The sequence below is a fragment of the Mustela lutreola genome, chromosome 2 (assembly GCF_030435805.1).
Source record: "Mustela lutreola isolate mMusLut2 chromosome 2, mMusLut2.pri, whole genome shotgun sequence".
In the NCBI taxonomy this organism is placed as follows: domain Eukaryota; kingdom Metazoa; phylum Chordata; class Mammalia; order Carnivora; family Mustelidae; genus Mustela; species Mustela lutreola.
In genome coordinates this window covers 131,614,873-131,630,969 of record NC_081291.1, presented here as the reverse complement: position 1 = coordinate 131,630,969, position 16,097 = coordinate 131,614,873, and the positions used below count along the sequence as shown (strand labels likewise).

The 16,097-nt window shown below is 37.8% G+C and overlaps 1 protein-coding gene across 1 annotated transcript in view; it reads left to right on the top strand.

Moving 5' to 3' along the window:
* Positions 1–16,097, top strand: part of LOC131825591 (EGF-like and EMI domain-containing protein 1) — a gene marked incomplete at its 5' end in the record, with an annotated part of 304,549 nt that overhangs the window by 167,878 nt on the left and 120,574 nt on the right. Inside the window, 1 exon segment of the mRNA XM_059165052.1 lies at positions 6,679–6,758.

Below are 16,097 nucleotides of genomic sequence, written 5' to 3'. Positions count from 1 at the left end.
CTTTTTCATATATTTATTATCTAAATTTTATATTTAGATTTTCTCTTTTGTGCATCTCTATTCTAGTATTGTGCCTAATTTTTAAGTGGGTTGCCTGCCTTTTATTATTGGCCTGTAGAAATTCTTTCCATATTCTGAATATGGTCTGTGGTAGGCTGTATGTATTATAAATATCTTCTCCCACATTGTGGCATACAGTTGCCCTCCTTTAACAATGATTTTCAATGAATGGAGGTTCTTAATTTTAATATGGTTTAATTTGTCATTCTTTTTTTTTCTGAACCTTGTTTAATAAGCCTTTGCTTACTCAAGCTCATGTATAAATTTGCTGATTTTTTTCTTAAGAGCATTATTGTGTTATCTTTCACATTTAAATCTACAATCTGTTTAGCAAATAAATATATATAGGATAATATATCTTGCCCAAGGAGGTCCCCAACAAGAATTCAAAAGTAAATTTGCAATTGAAAATCAGTGTAGTGCACTATAGTATTAGGGAATAAATAGAAAAAAATTATATGATTGTATGCAGAAAAGTACATAATTAATTTGACACTCATTATAGTAAAATGCATACACAGGCATACACACATACACACATATTCTTTTAGCAAATGAGGAAAAGAACTACCTATTTTTAAATACCTGATTTAAAAAAAAAATATGTAAAACGAACATCATACTTTGTGGTAAAACGCTAAAACCACCCCCTTTGATTAAGAAAACAAGATAAGGATGCTGCTATTACCACTTCTTTGCAATATAGCAGTTGAAGTCCTATCCAGTGTAATAAGTCAAGAAAAAGACTTACTGAAGACAAAGATATAAAACTGTCATTGTTCCTAGATGACTCGATTGTGTATCTAGGAAACAAAAGAATTTATCTACTGTTAAAATAAATAGATAACTTTATCAAGGTCACTGGATATTATATCAATGAACAGACTAATTGCATTTCTATATAAATACAGATTTTTTATATAGAAACAAATAAATATAAATTTTTAAAAAGATAGCATGTGCATTAGAGAATATCAAATATCAAAAAAAACAAATTAGATGCAAGATGTCTAATGTTTCTAATTTAAAACTACAAAATATTATTGAGAGAAATTTAAAAAGCTAAATAATGAAGACATATACCAAGGCCATGGATTGGCAGATTCACAATACCAACCCAATCAGAATCAAAATCTCTCTCTCTCTCTCTCTCTCTCTTTTTTTTTTTTGAATTGGCAAGCTGACTATAAAATGCATTTGGAAAAGTGAAGATCTAAGAAATGCCAAGACAATCTTGAAAAATAAGAACAGAACTAGAGAACTTTCAATACTAGATAAAAACTATAGTAAGTAAGATAATACAGTATTGTTTCAGTATAGATGAACAGTTAAACAGAACATAATAAAAAGTTTAAAAAAATGACCCTTTCATACAGAGTCAATTGATTTATGGCAATAATCCTCCTATAGCACAGTGAACATGCAATGGTCATGGCACTGGATCTCTTGAATAATCATATCGGGAAAAAGGATCTTTATTCCTACCTCACATCACATACACGAATCAAAACTCTTTAATAGTATGAAAATAAGTGGCTTTTCTAAAAACTTAGTATTCTTTATCAGTTAGAGAACTATATTTTTATTTGTTCATTTTGCTTTAGCTATCAGGAAATTCATGAATAAAGCATGTCTGTTTACAGTTATTTTCTTGAATCCAAGATTTTGGGCACAGGTCTCTTATCCTTTTATTGCATGCTTCTCATTCCTTCATTCTTGCTTTAATGATTCTGTTTGATAGCTCTCCCTTTCTGAAGTTATTTTAAAACTTCGTTTTTTAAAATACAATATAAATAATGAAAAAAATCAATCAATGAGGCAACTTAAAGTTCTTTTTGAAATTTTGAGGCCTGATTGAATTGTCAAAAAGAATTATAGCTCATATAGTAATCCTTGTAATTGTGCTTTGATAAAATTATAACTATCCAACATCATATTGCTAGGACGTATTATGCATATAAATATTACATGGAATATTCTTTAAGTGTTAACATATGTGTCAATATTAAAAAATAAGTAACATTTACATAGAGAAAGAACCTACTTTTTTTTTTTTAAGATTTTAAAAATTTATTTATTTATTTATTTGACAGAGAGAGATACAGCAAGAGAGGGAACACAAGCAAGGGAAGTGGAACGGGTAGAAGCAGGCTTCCCATGCAGGTAGCCCAGTGCAGGGCTGGATCCCAGGACCCTAAGATCATGACCTGAGCTGAAGACAGATGCTTAACAACTGAGCCATCCAGGCACCCTGAGAACCTACTTTTTGAAACCACAAGTAATCTATACTCGGACAAAGACAATAGACTATTTGTTCCTCTGTAGTCCTCATATGGAAGGAGTATGTAGAAGAGAAGGAATAACTGGAAGGTAGAAGTATAATGACTGAGTCCTTCCAACCTTGTTAATGAGTAAGAGCATAGCTTTAGGGTTACCAAACCAACCTGAGTAGGAATCCCAGCGCCAGCACTTAGTGACACTGTGATCCATGGACAAGTTACTTGATCTTCCTTAAGCCTCAGTTTCTTGATACCCAAAGTGGGTATAATAATACCGACATCCTCCCCACAGGCGTGGCTCCACGTGTGGCTGAATGCACGCAGGAGATTAATGGTTTTGTAGGGTGTGTTTTTTCTAAATCTTGAAACAGTTCCTTGAAAAACTCAAATCTTGAGAATCTGGAATAGACTAAAACTTGGACACCTCCTTGAAAGAAGCTGGCTGACTATAGAGTAGCTGAATGAGGAGAGCAGGTTAAAAACTCAACCGATGTGGGGCAAATTGGATATTCTGAACACTGTGTGCAGCCCATCAATCACAACAAGGACCCGGGGAGTTGTAACCTCTGCAACTCTAGATGCTGGTGCTGTACAGTGAAGCTCGGCATGCTGGCGGGCTCTCTGAGCTCCCATTCCACCTAACACACATGGCCATAAAGTGCAGCGCATGTTACGCACATTAGAGCAATAGCTACATCCTCAAAATAACGTTTTAGTGACTGCTCTAGTCTGCATTTGGGAAGATCATTTTAGACCTTGAGTCTTGTCTTTCTCTAAGGTTAAAACACCTTTCCCACCAGATCCCTGCATTAGGGACAATGTACTTCCCAGAGAGTATTTTGTCTGATTTAGAATGCCCAGAGGGTATTCTTTGATCCAAAATGTAAGGTCAGCAGCTAAAACCAGAATCAGGATGTCAGGAGTGGTGGGAGCAGTCTGAACATATTCAGGAGGTTGGACAGGGATGGTTTGTGGAAGAAGTAATGTTTCCTCCTTTCCCACCTGGTCTAGTTGCTGAGGATTTTAGGTCCTATCGCTGTGGGCAAAGGCCTATTTTTTGTCCACAAACTGGAACTGCACCCTGTGTTGCATGGGCGGTTTCTAGATTCTTTGTTCCCTTCTGTGACTCCTCTATCCATTGCATTCTCAGTGCTCTTACTTGACGGTTCCCATTGCTCAGGGGAAGAGAAACACCATGTCAAGACGCAAATAAGGAAACATTTTTTATATTTAATACTAAGGCATCCCCCCAACCCCCACTCCACCACCACCACCAAGAACCTGGCATTTCTGCCAATAGTACAGAATATTTTATTTTAGGAGAGGGAGCAGAATAAAGAAATAATGTCCCTTGCTTTGCCAGAATCCTGCTATCCTTAGAATCCAGTACTCCTTATATTTTATTGGGGTTATATAGATTATAAAGTACAGATTAATAGCCAACCAGCCAAATTAAAATACACCAAAGATTTACTGTCATTTTGAAATCTCACTATAGAAAGATAAAGGTCTGGGTAGATACTCTAGTAAACAAATTTAGGAAAGTTCAATTTTACTCAGTTGTTAAGAAGCCTGTAGACATGCATATATCTAAAATAAAGCAATGCTAGAGAAAAAACAAATTCACTTTTCAAAAATGATTAAAGTCTAGAAGCGAATTTGCGATCACACAGTAATTTGCTAAACTGAAGCAGGAGTTATTTTGGATTGAATTTGTTACATAGCTCATGCATGAAATGATCTGTTGCTTGTTCTTGTGAAGTTGTTTTCACACTACGAAACGGCAGAGGGGAAAAATGTATTCTGTCTGAGGCATTGTAAAAATATTGAAAGCTCCGATGGAGGCTTTTTGTAGAGGTATCTGACTACGGCTTGTCATTTACACTTCACAGGCCAATAATTGTTAAGCCAAAACTGCAAATGCTTAGCTTTCGGAATTATCTCTTAATGTGTAATGGGTTCAGAAACCCAACTCCGGCACCGTGACAAGTGTCACTCATGTGATTACACTGCCACCGTGTGGTTTTAAGGATCCCTTTCAATAAAAAACTATATATATATGTATCCAAAGGAATGGTCTCTTACAATAAAGCAGAGGCTAATAATCTAAGCACTGTCTCGTGTTTCTCATTCATTTGCCCTCAGTTACAGCCCCTCAGCTACTCTGTGGAGTACTGTAGGTGGGAGGAGATTGGAACAACAACATAGAGCCTGTCGGTAGTATAGGTAGGATGCTGATAATTCTGCATAATTCATGAAGGGTTCAGTTTCTGCCTAGTGAATGTCATCAAGATGTTTGCTAGGAGATACTACCTTCACTGACCTTTTCTGCATAAATCTGGCATTTACAGTGTTCAGAGGAAGCGGAAACATTCCCTATAGGTATCTGTAGGCAAGTGGATCTCAAACTGAGGTCCCCAGACCAGTAGTGTCAGCAACCCTGGGGAACTTGTTAGAAATGCAAATTCTTTGGCTCCATCCCACATACTAAGTCAGAAACCCTGGGGCCTGCAATTCTGTGTTTTAATAAGTCCTTTAGGACATGTTAATGTTTGCTAAAGCTTAGGAACAGCTGCTACAGACAATCGTACCTGTCTTGAGGTAGATTAACACATATTTTCCTAATAGAGCTAAATTTCACAGCAACTGCCCCTAGCCTCTGAAAAATATTACAAAGAAAGATGCAAGAGAAAGGTCCCAGGACTTCCCATGAATATGGTCTCTCTGCACCCGGGAGCTGCCCCTGGGAAGGAAGCAGCCGCTCTGAGGGTTCCCAGTCCTGTCATCTGCTGTGTCAGTGCTTTCTGTCCTCTCTAACTCCACCTAAAGGAACTGCTATAGTCAATCAAGAATAAATCTTTCAGCCTTTTGGGATTGTTGGAGTATACTGGGACAGCAGTCTGATATGAGTGGATATTATATATAAGGCCCCCTTTTCTGACATTAAAAATACAGTTTGAAGAAGAGTAGCTAAATATGTGAAAGTCTTCTGGGGTCTAAAAATATTAAGGACTATTGGGATGGTAGGAAGATTCCCTGCCCTGTCACAGGGGTCGGCCACTGAGCTGCCTCCCAACTCCACTGGCTGTGACTGTGCAAGAAAGGTGATCCCTGGTTGCCAGGACTCCCGATTTTTAAGAAAAGCCCAGAAATCAGATTTTTTATGTAAAACACTCCAATTTTTAACCATGGGTTTCATCATGAGAACATGTTTAATTTAAAAAATGAAAACGCATCTACCTGTTAAGGTAAACCTGTTAAGGTAAACAAATACATTTATGACCATGGACATGTCTTGTACTTTGCATATGTGTACATACGTGTCTTGTAATTTGCGTCCGTGTATTTTCATCTCTATCTCTATAAATACATTTATACAAAGCCTGGACATCCAGTGTCTCAACACACAAGGGAAATGCTCTATTCGGCAATAAAGGGCTTCAAACTAAGTAAAGATCAAAAATTTAAAAGGTGCCTGAATTTTAAAAGTACATCACTTGAAGTGCCACACTTTAAGAAGAACATATATGATATTTCTACTAATGTGAAGTATGCTTTCACAACATTTCTAGATCTTACAAATGTCACAACATACACAGCATAGAAGCACTGAGGATATACAAATTACGTGTAATGTGGCTTTTTCTTAGGAACATATAAAATACTTCAAAAAATATCAAGCTCACAAATGTATTTAGGCATGAGTTTGGAGCCCAAATCATGTTTTAATTGTATATTTTTAAAATCGCTGGCTCTTGAAAGAGTGCTTAAAGATAGCTGCTGAATTAATGGAAGAGTAATCAGATGTCACCCACATGAATGTTCTTTACCAGACATCCGCTCTCTAGCTTGACCCTCCCTGTTGTCACTGCATCCAAGATTCAGAAAATGCTGCCTTATTTCCTTGCAACTCATAGATTTTCTCAAAGACATTAAGGATAAAACCAACTTTAGATGGGCTCTTGGTTTTCCTTTGTTGTTTCTTTCCAAATCTAATAAAATTCCAGGTGTCTTCCCTGGTGATGATATCTTCAGGATTGTCTGGTAGGAGAACTAGTTCTGGGATGGATAACCATGCTCTCTCTGAGCTGAAGAGTATTCTAGTCAGAGAGGCCAGTGCCTAGGTGTATTCCCTCCCTTCTGTACAATAAGAGACTCTCTTAGGGGGCTAGTTCTTCATATATGTTGCTGATTTAATGAAGACTCAGTAACCAAAGTATCTTGCCCCATAGCATACCACTGTGTTTAGGATTCTGACCATAGGAATGCTATACTTTTTTTTCTCATGCATCTTGGGGTTTCAAGAATATCATAACAAAATGTATGTTCCTCTTTGTAGGGAAGAAAACATGATATTTTTCTCATCCATTCAGAAATATTATTGGGAATTTTGCATTGGAATCACAGAGAGCCGGACAGGTATGTTTAAGATGTCTATAAAGATGGGGTTCCTGGGATGGGTATGTTTAAGACATCTGTAGGGATGCGGTACGCCTCTGCCTTCGGCTTAGGTCATGATCTTAGGGTCCTGGAATCGAGCCCCACATCAGGCTCTCTGCTCAGTGGGGAGCCTGCTTCCCTGTCTCTCTCTGTACCTCCCTCTTTCCCTACTTGTGATCTCTGTCAAATAAATAAATAAAATGTTAAAAAAAAAAAAAAGGCTTCTACAGGGTTCATGACCGAGAGAAGCACAGAAAACAGGAGCCAGAAAAAATAATTGCATGAAAGTATAATTTATTTTGGGGGAAAAAAAAAAAAGGCTCAGACTCCTCTGAGGGGAAAACAAACAAAACAAAAAAACACAAAAAACAAGATCTCCGTCTCAAAAGGTCTAGAATGTTTTCGTAAGTAGTTAGTACTTGAACTGGATCTCCCAGGATTAATAGGCACTCACTTGGTGAAGGAGGAGGAGATAAAATGTAAAGAAAAGTTGGTTGTTTCTTGTGACTAGAGTATGTGTTAGTCACGGCATCTTTGAAGTATAGCACAGGGTCCCTGTAATGAATCTAACAGTTATTCTTCAAATGCAAGAGTAAATGAGTGGAAGAATGATTTGTGTTTCGTAAGGCAGTATGAGTAATGGATGAAAAAAACAAGAGTAGCAAGATTAGTTAGGGACAAAGACCTTGAAGGCAACACTAAAAACTCTAAATTTTATTCTGTGGACTAGTGTTATCTTTTGAATCCGTGTCATCAAGAGCTATTGAAGTACTTTTTAAAAATGCAGATTCCTGACTTTTAACCCAGGTCCTTTGAATCAGAACCTTTCAGAGAGTGAGCCAAGGAATCGTCATGCTCAGCACTCTGTGAAAACCACAGCTGGAAGCAAGGCCCAATTCATAAAACATAATTTTTTGACTTTTTTGGGTATTAACATCTTAGAGGATCCATCAAAAGCTGTGGAAATTCTCCCTAGAAAAACACATGTGCACATTCATTTTTACTAATATCTCCAGAGAGATCATGAAACCACTGAGATTAACTATTAACTCACAGAGTCGAATTAATAACCCCTGACACCAAATTGGCTAACAAGTAATTTAAAGAAAGTCAGATGAGGATCTTTGTTACCAGGAGTTAGAGTGAGGGAAGGCATTTTGATGAAGTTGAAGAAAACGCACAAAATGCTTCTTCCTAACTGTTTTGTCTAGGATCCACCCTAATCTCATTTTGTCCCCCTTGCCTGTAAAAGGGACAGGTCCCCACTTAAAAAGAGAAGAATTTATGCTGGGTGTTAGGGAGCTTCTTGGTTATTTCCATCCTAAGTAAGGCATTTAACAAAGAATTGGAATGTTTCGAAAGGGGGGAAAAATGGGGAGATTTAAGGAGCATTTAAAACCCGATACATTGTTTTGCCCCATTTCAAATAACAAATGAAGTTGTTGGCATTCTAGAAATGTGTATGAGTTAACTGTTTTTATACTTAAAGCTTCACATATTTAGATCGTATCTAAAAATCTTATTCTCTTTCTGATAATGTAGCATTTGGGAACCATAGTATGGCTCTATTTCCTCCAAAATTGAGAGCCGTATCTGCAAATAACAACTAAAATGGTCTATTGCTGGAGATATGTCACATGGAACAAGATAAAGCCTATGAAAACAGCCCTTTAGAAAAGTCATGGCTGAACTCTAATGACCTAGATTATTTAATGCGAACATTGTGTGCAACTCTGGAGATTGAGGGCAGCTCTCAACAAGAGTCAACTCAAGCAAGCCTGTGTATGTGATACCAAGGTAGACACAGTTCAGAGACATAACTTGCTATTCTTTGTAAATGAAGCAGAATCACTGAACTTCATCCCCACTTGGAGCAGACTCAGAAATAGGATGAGAGGAAATATTCCACACTGAGGGAAGACAGTGCTTCATGAAGTGCAGGGTGTTTTACAGAGTGAAGGAGTTGATCACGTATCAGCTAGCAACAGATAATAACATTTTGCAAACGTTGAGCCTTTCATCGACAAATAATATCATATGGTGCTTCCCAACACGCAACCCAATTTCTCCCTCAACTGTGGTTTTGGAAGTTGCTTTGTACTGGGAGATGTTGACTGCATCCCTCTGAGGGCTTGCAAGGCCCCTGTTGTGTGAAGGTGTAGCGCTTTTTTCTCCACTCTTCTGACAAGAGTCACACCAGCTATTTCCAGTTGTTTTGCACTGCGAGCAGTGTTCCAGCAAACATCTTTGTGCCCAGCTCCTGGAGCATGTGTGGCAGGGTTTACATGGGGTTTCTACTTGTGTGGCTTTGCTGGAGCACTGCATCTTCAGCTTTGTGTAATAATGCCAAATTGCTGTCCAAAGTAGGTGAGCCAGCTAGCAGGAGTTGCTGTTGCCTTACTTCATTGTCTGACTTTGTGTCAGACTTTTTAATGGAAATATTACTTTTATTTGCCTCTCCTCAATTACTGGTGAGGTTTTGCCTTTTTTTTACATTGTCTCTTCAAGTGTATTCTGCCATGAATTGTTGATTAATGTCCATTTTTCTATGGGCCAAGCACTGATCAAGGCCCTTTGGATGTACTCATGAACTGCCAAAGAGCACTATCCTCTTCAAGGTTACATTCTAGTGAGAGAAAACTGGTAAGAAACAAGAAAGCCCCAAACAACTATAATCTGTAGCATGATGGGTGATAAGTACTACTGTGGGAAAAACAAACAAACAAACAAAACAACAACAACAAGAAAACAACAAGTAGAACATGTAAAGTTAATGGCATCAGGAATACAGGATAGGCAAAACAGTTGATAGCACTAAGGGATGGTCAAGGTGGGTCTCTTGGAGAAGGCAAGAGTTGAGTCAAAGTGAGAGTTCCAGAGCAGTGAGAGGCCAGGGGGTCCAGCTTGAGTGGAGGAACAGACAGGAAGAACTACAGAGATGAAATTAGAAAAGCAGGGGGTTGTTATATGGGGCCTCGTGGGCCATGGTAAGACTTTGGCTTTCAGATGAATGAAATGGGGCAGCCACGGAAGGACTTCATACAACGGGGTGACATGATCTACCAGGTTATGTAGAAAAGGACTGCTCATGATAAATTCTCGAATGCTTGCATACTATTGTTTCTACATAAAGAGCAACTTAGCTAAATCCCTCCTTCCCGTGGAAACAATCTGATTATAGATCAGCTAAGACTGGGAAACACTGACATGGGTTAATCGTTGTGCTTGAATGAACAACTAAGGTTTAGGTTGTGGATCAGCAGGGTGAGTTCTGTGAGCTCCACATGTTTCCTCTGGCAGTTCTGGGTTGTTGCCTTTGACCTCCATCCCTCGCTTACCCACTTGCCGCTCGGGAGTAAAGCTGCTCGTTGCTGTTGTTGCCAACTCTGTGCCAGGCCCTGGGCCAGCTCTTGTTTAAACATGAATTCTCGTACCTGGCAGCGCCATGTTTGGAAAGTAGCGTCGTCTTCATTTTGGAGCGCTAACAGAGAAGCCAGATCTTTCCAACTGCAGCTCCCCTATCGCTCCATTAGGCTATGGGGCCCGCTGTGTATGGCAGGGCGGCCATAGTGTTTCTCTTAACTAGACGGCAGTGATGATTCAAACAAGATGGCACTGAATAATACATAAAGCTACGCTAAAATTTAGAAAGAAATAATAATTATTTTAACTTATATGAATTCTGAACCATTCAGCTTCTATCTTTGAAGCTGGCATAAAACAAGAGCAGTTTCCTCTCTTTTCCTGTTTGTTTTGGCGTTTGAAACAAAATTTATGTGGGAATTTTGGGTCTCTAGAAAGATTTATCCTCATTCGTTAAGCAAGTGTAGTTTCGATCTAATATGCTAATCTGATATGCTAATGTATTATCAAAACCCAGAGTAAACGATTAGTTCAAAGTGTTCCAACAGATTTAAAATTTTGAAAAAGGAAACCCCAGTGGACCATGAGTAACAAAGAACATCTTATTTTCTTCTACCTGAGTGAGAGCCCTCCACAGAGTAAGAGGTCTCTTCAAGTATATTTGTGAATTCTTGTGCTTCCTGTGCTGATTAACACCATAGTCCTGGCCCCAAATGAATTCTATCAGTTTGCAAATTAAGGAAGCAATTTACATCTCCAATTCAGGAATTTTCAAAAGCAGCCTTAACCAAGGGATGCTTATGTTATTTTTTACATAACTACGCAAAGACCAAATAATGTCTTTTTTTTTCCCGAGTCTAGAAGTGTATGATAATTCATGCAGCCTTTAAGTACACTTTATTTTTAAACTAACTTCAAGATAGTTGGGTCAGAATACGTTTTTCAACGTTAGATTGTAATAAATTGTTTGGAATATCATGATTTACTGCAAATAAATGTTCATGGGTGAACTAGGGAACCTTGGGCACATGTGAACTCAACATTCCAGTCACTAAATAGTGATGTGAAGGGGTCCTGCTCACTGCTCGGTAACTTCCAGCTTGGTGTGGAAGAGCTCTTTCAAGTTCACCTCAGTTGGGCAGACTTGGGATCTGCAGATTTAGATGGTATGCCTGTGTGTGGCTGTGTTCACTTGGAAGAAACATTTTCTCCTTGCAGACCACTTTTTGTAACAACCAAGAAGAGGCAAAGCCAAGTACACAAAACAAAGTTTAAAATGACATCTGATTATTTTGAAAAACCTACCTCTGTAAATTCATATATTGAAGAAGGAGGAGGAGGAGGAGGAGGAAGAGGGGAAGTAGAAGGAGGAGGAAGAGGGGAAGAAGAAGAGGGAGAAGGAGCAGAAGAGGGAGGGAGGAGGAGGAGGAGAAACCGGAAGATAAACAAGTGTCCTGATACATTTCCCCATCACGTGGACACAGCTTGGGAAAGAAAGCTTATTAGCAATCTTCGTTACTTGTCTAGAAAAAAAAATTTGCCTCTTTTAGGAACTGCCTCTACTTGGTAGGCTGTTCTAACCAAGTTTCCCTTTCTCACATGGGAGATTTAACTGGAAATAATAACGGTCTGTCCTTGCTTGATAGCCTTTCTGCAGAAGCATTTAAAGGCTAGGTTCCTTTGTGAGGCAGTCTGGTAAATTCTTTCTTTGCAAGGGCAAAAACACTAGTTTACTTGTTCAAGATGATAAAGAGTTTAAGACCAGAGTTCATAACATGAACTTATCCCATGACACTCCCTCCCCCTCACACTTGATGAAAACATGCTCATGTGAAGTGAATTTTGAAACTGAATCCGCTGAACACGCTCAGCATTTGGTGCCAGATTCGTACTGTGACATTCAAACTTCTGCCATGGCTGTTGCAATGTAAATAGGAAATTCTAAATGTGATTTGAATTGCCCTTTGGGGAGTTTTACACTGAGAGACGGCGAATTTCCAAGGTAGCCAATACTTAATATGGAGCAAGCCCAGTGGTCGAGTTGAAGACTGTTCTGCTTCAGAGCGAAGGTTGACAGGAAACTCTGCACGCCTTCAACCGGACTGAGGGAATTTGGCGGTTGACACAGCCGTATATAGTTTTGAAATTTTGAAATAGTTTTTCTTGTTAGAAATGTTTTAGATTAGCCCATGAAAATAGGCACCCTTATCATTCGCACACAGTGATTCGGTTTTGAGGAGGACAGTTGTCTCCATAGATCCTAGTTGAGAGACTGGCATAAGCAAATGATTGGTTTTTAACTAGCAACAAGCTTTTGTAACTATTTGAAGTCAGCCTTTCCTGGAACTGAAGCATCCATGATAGCAAATAAACTTCTCAGCAAACAGATACGCTCAGACTTTTCCCATGAAATGCAACTGAGTAGGCGGGCACACAGAAAGAACATCATACGTTAAGATTTTATCAGAGGGTGTTTCCAGAATTTTTAAAGTAAGAGTAAATTCAAGGGCACTGAATTGTACATATTTTGTGATATTGCTTGATGTAAAATTTTGGTTGATTCTATCCATAAACGAATTTAGAGGTTGAGATTTCTTTAGAATCTGGGATTAAGTAGTGTTAAGAGAAATGCTTTGTTGCAGTTCTCCACTAGAGGGCTATAGCTCCCTCTTTCCCTGCATGGATTTGGGCAAAGGCTCAAAAAAAAAAAAAAAAAAAAAAGTAAATGTTACAATGTTATTATTTTTCTCTCAAATTTGTTGTTTTATAGATCTTATGTGTACAATAAATATGTGAAAAGCATGAACTTTTTTTTTTTAAATAATGGTGCAGAAGTGTGTAGAGTGAAAAGCTTCACTGCTAGTTTTCCCCTCCCACCACGCACCTCAGGTTTTAATTTTACACAAATATGTTTGCACCAAACATTATTATTGTGTCTTGCTTACTTGTTCATTTACTAAACTAAACATTGTAGGCACCTTTTCCTATCAGTTCACACATAGCTGATTTTTCTTCCGTATGGCTTTAGAATGCTCTTTTGCAAGCCTCTTGAGTGATTTGTTTGTTAAATCCCCTAAAAATGGAAATTTAGATTATTTTCAATATTTTTCTATTTTAAAAAAGACTGTGGTGAGCATTCTTGTATTTTTTTTTTTCTTTGCACAGACCTGAGAGTTCCTTCGTAAATTAAATCTCCCGCGGCATAATTGAGGGCTTGTTTATTTACAAGTTTAATGGAAGTTGCAAGTCATGTCTATCTCCAAATCACCACAACCACACAAAATTGGCACTGATTTAGAATCACACTATGCGTGAAGGTGCCTTTAGCCCTGACACTGGCAAACACTGAGTATGTGAAGCCTTATAATCTTTGTCAATCCGTCAAAAGAAAAATAACATCTCGATAGTAGTTTTAAAAATGTTTAGGTCTATGATAACCTCAACCAGCAAACTAAATTTAAAATTGGAAAAAATAAACTTGTGAAAATGGTTACAGAGATTTTTATCGGAAGGTAGAAGCAAAATAACCAGTTTTTAATAGTTGCAGAAAAAAATCACTGGTTTCCATCAACTAGCGATCTAAATAAATATTTCATGTTTTCCCCAATTCTTTCCTATCGTTGAAAAAATTTTGTTATAAAATTCTATAAAATGAAGTGGGCAGACATGACAGAGGAGAAAGAATAGATGGAAATTAATCTTTGAACAGTATTCTTGCTGCCTCATCACTGTTACGATCTTCAGGTTAAAGAAATTCAGTGAGAAATGTTAAAGTTTCTTATCTGAATTTGACTTCAGCTTCTAAGCCTCTCTTCCTTTTCCTTAGCGACTATCTGTCACAATTTGCCCATTCTTTTTTCTTCATTCTAAACAACAACGCCCTCCCTTTCCTCTCAGTTTTTAGCAAAGAACAAAATGCACAGAGCTGAAATGTCAAGTATTTTTTTCCCTAACAAAGTATTTGTATTACGAGGTTAAAAATACACCCAAGTATCAGATTGAAAATAATTGCATCAGAAGTTGGCTAGTTTGTTGTATTAGTCTTGTTCATTTTCCGCGGACAGAAAACTGGTTCTTTTGGTGATAGCCATATTTATCCCACAGGACCCAAAAATATCCCACCAAGGGCCAAGCTTACTTTGGAAAATTGCTTAGCATGCAAGGCTTGTCTACTTCCTTTCCCTTCCCCCTTCCCCCTTCCCCCTCCCCCACCATATTTTCCCCATCTGAATACTCCTTTCCTCCTTCCACCGTCCACCTAGCTGTGTTTAGCTTTGTCCCAGTAATCTACACAGGAAGGGAGATATTCTGCACTTCAATGTTAGTTGAATATGTCTTCCAGGGTGTGGAGAGTGCATATAAATAGAGAACACTCAGAGACTCAAAGGAGAGTTTCTCTCAAGGGGATAATTTAGGGAGTAGTGGGCGGGGAGATATATTTTCAAGCATAGAATATTTTATAGGTGGTTTCTATGCCTACTTATATGGAGCATCTCTGGCTCCTGTGTACATATGAAATTTCAGATGTAGAAAAATAAAGTAGCAAGGAACCATTAGATGTATGAGAAGGGTCACTATTTCTTTCAATTTAGTGGTTTGCTCTATTTTTCTCTGCGTGTGTGTGTGTGTGTGTGTGTGTGTGTGTGTGTGGTTTGGTTTTGGTTAGCCATGCTTCAAGCTTTAGAATAGAATGTTTTTAATCCACATTTCAGCTTTCCTGGGGATGGGATTTTGTTGGACTCGGGCCGGTACTAATTGAGGAAACAGCTCCCTCCTTCTGTTCCCTACTCCAACCAGAGAATAATCAGGTGACTTATGTATCTCTATAATTTCTTATTTTGAGGTCTCTAAATTTTTGGGTTATCCAATGCATTCCACTTTTAGTTATTAACTAATATATTTGAAATAAAGTTGGTGAAGTGAGGCAGAATTGTTATTATTAGCTGCCAACTTATAAACTTGAAAAATATGACATTGCTAGAAAAGGAAAATACCTATCAATCAGGAAAAATGAGTTAGTTATATACATGGATATGGTTTTGTGTGTGTGAAAAATGAGTTAAGTATATGGGATGAATTCCTGAGTGAGAATGTTATTGTAAGAAATAATAATTTAATAAAAATGCATTTATACAAACCAGAAAGGAAAGAGATTTGTGTAGATAAACTTGAATTTATTTCTGCCTGGTGCTGTAACTTTCTGTGTCGAGCATGTGATTTTAGATTATAAAATTCCAGGTGTGTAGTAATGTCTTATCAGTTGTGTATAATAACCTTTGGCCTGAATATTTTGAAACTGTTGTGTATTTTCCATAACAGACATTGTGCATAAAATTTTCCATGCTCTATATTAGAGAGGTAAGGAATTATTTGACAGAGGGTCAAATGCTTTTCAATATAATTGGGGAAAATTTTTTAAAAATTAAAAAGTATTCCAGTGGTTGAAAGTTTATGTCCAGATGCCTAGAAATAGATTTGGTTCATTTACTAAGCACTGGAGCAGTACAGAGAAACAGGAGCTATGTGGAAAAGAGAGAAAGAAAGGAGACAGAGAGACGTTGATTTGTTATTTGTCATTTTCAGCTTGTCCACATGGACTTTTTAGGGTTAAATTGTCACTACATGTGTTCCCTGACAGTCGATCCCAGGGACATCCTGCTGCCTCCCTGACTGGGTTGGAGCCAAAGGCAACTTTGGAGTTAGACTGAACAGTTATACCCCAACACCCAATTCTACCCCATACCCCATACCTCTTGGGGCATCACACTTTGACCTTTTAACTTTAATCTTGTTTACTTTCTTTTTTTCTCTTTCTTTCTTTCTTTCTTCTTCTTCTTCCTTTTTTTTTTTTTTTTTTTTTTTTTTTTTGTCAAGTGGATTCCCATAGTTTAAAATGAGTAAAATTCTAGTTAATGAACATATACTGAAATGTGAGTGTTTCTTATACTTTAGTGT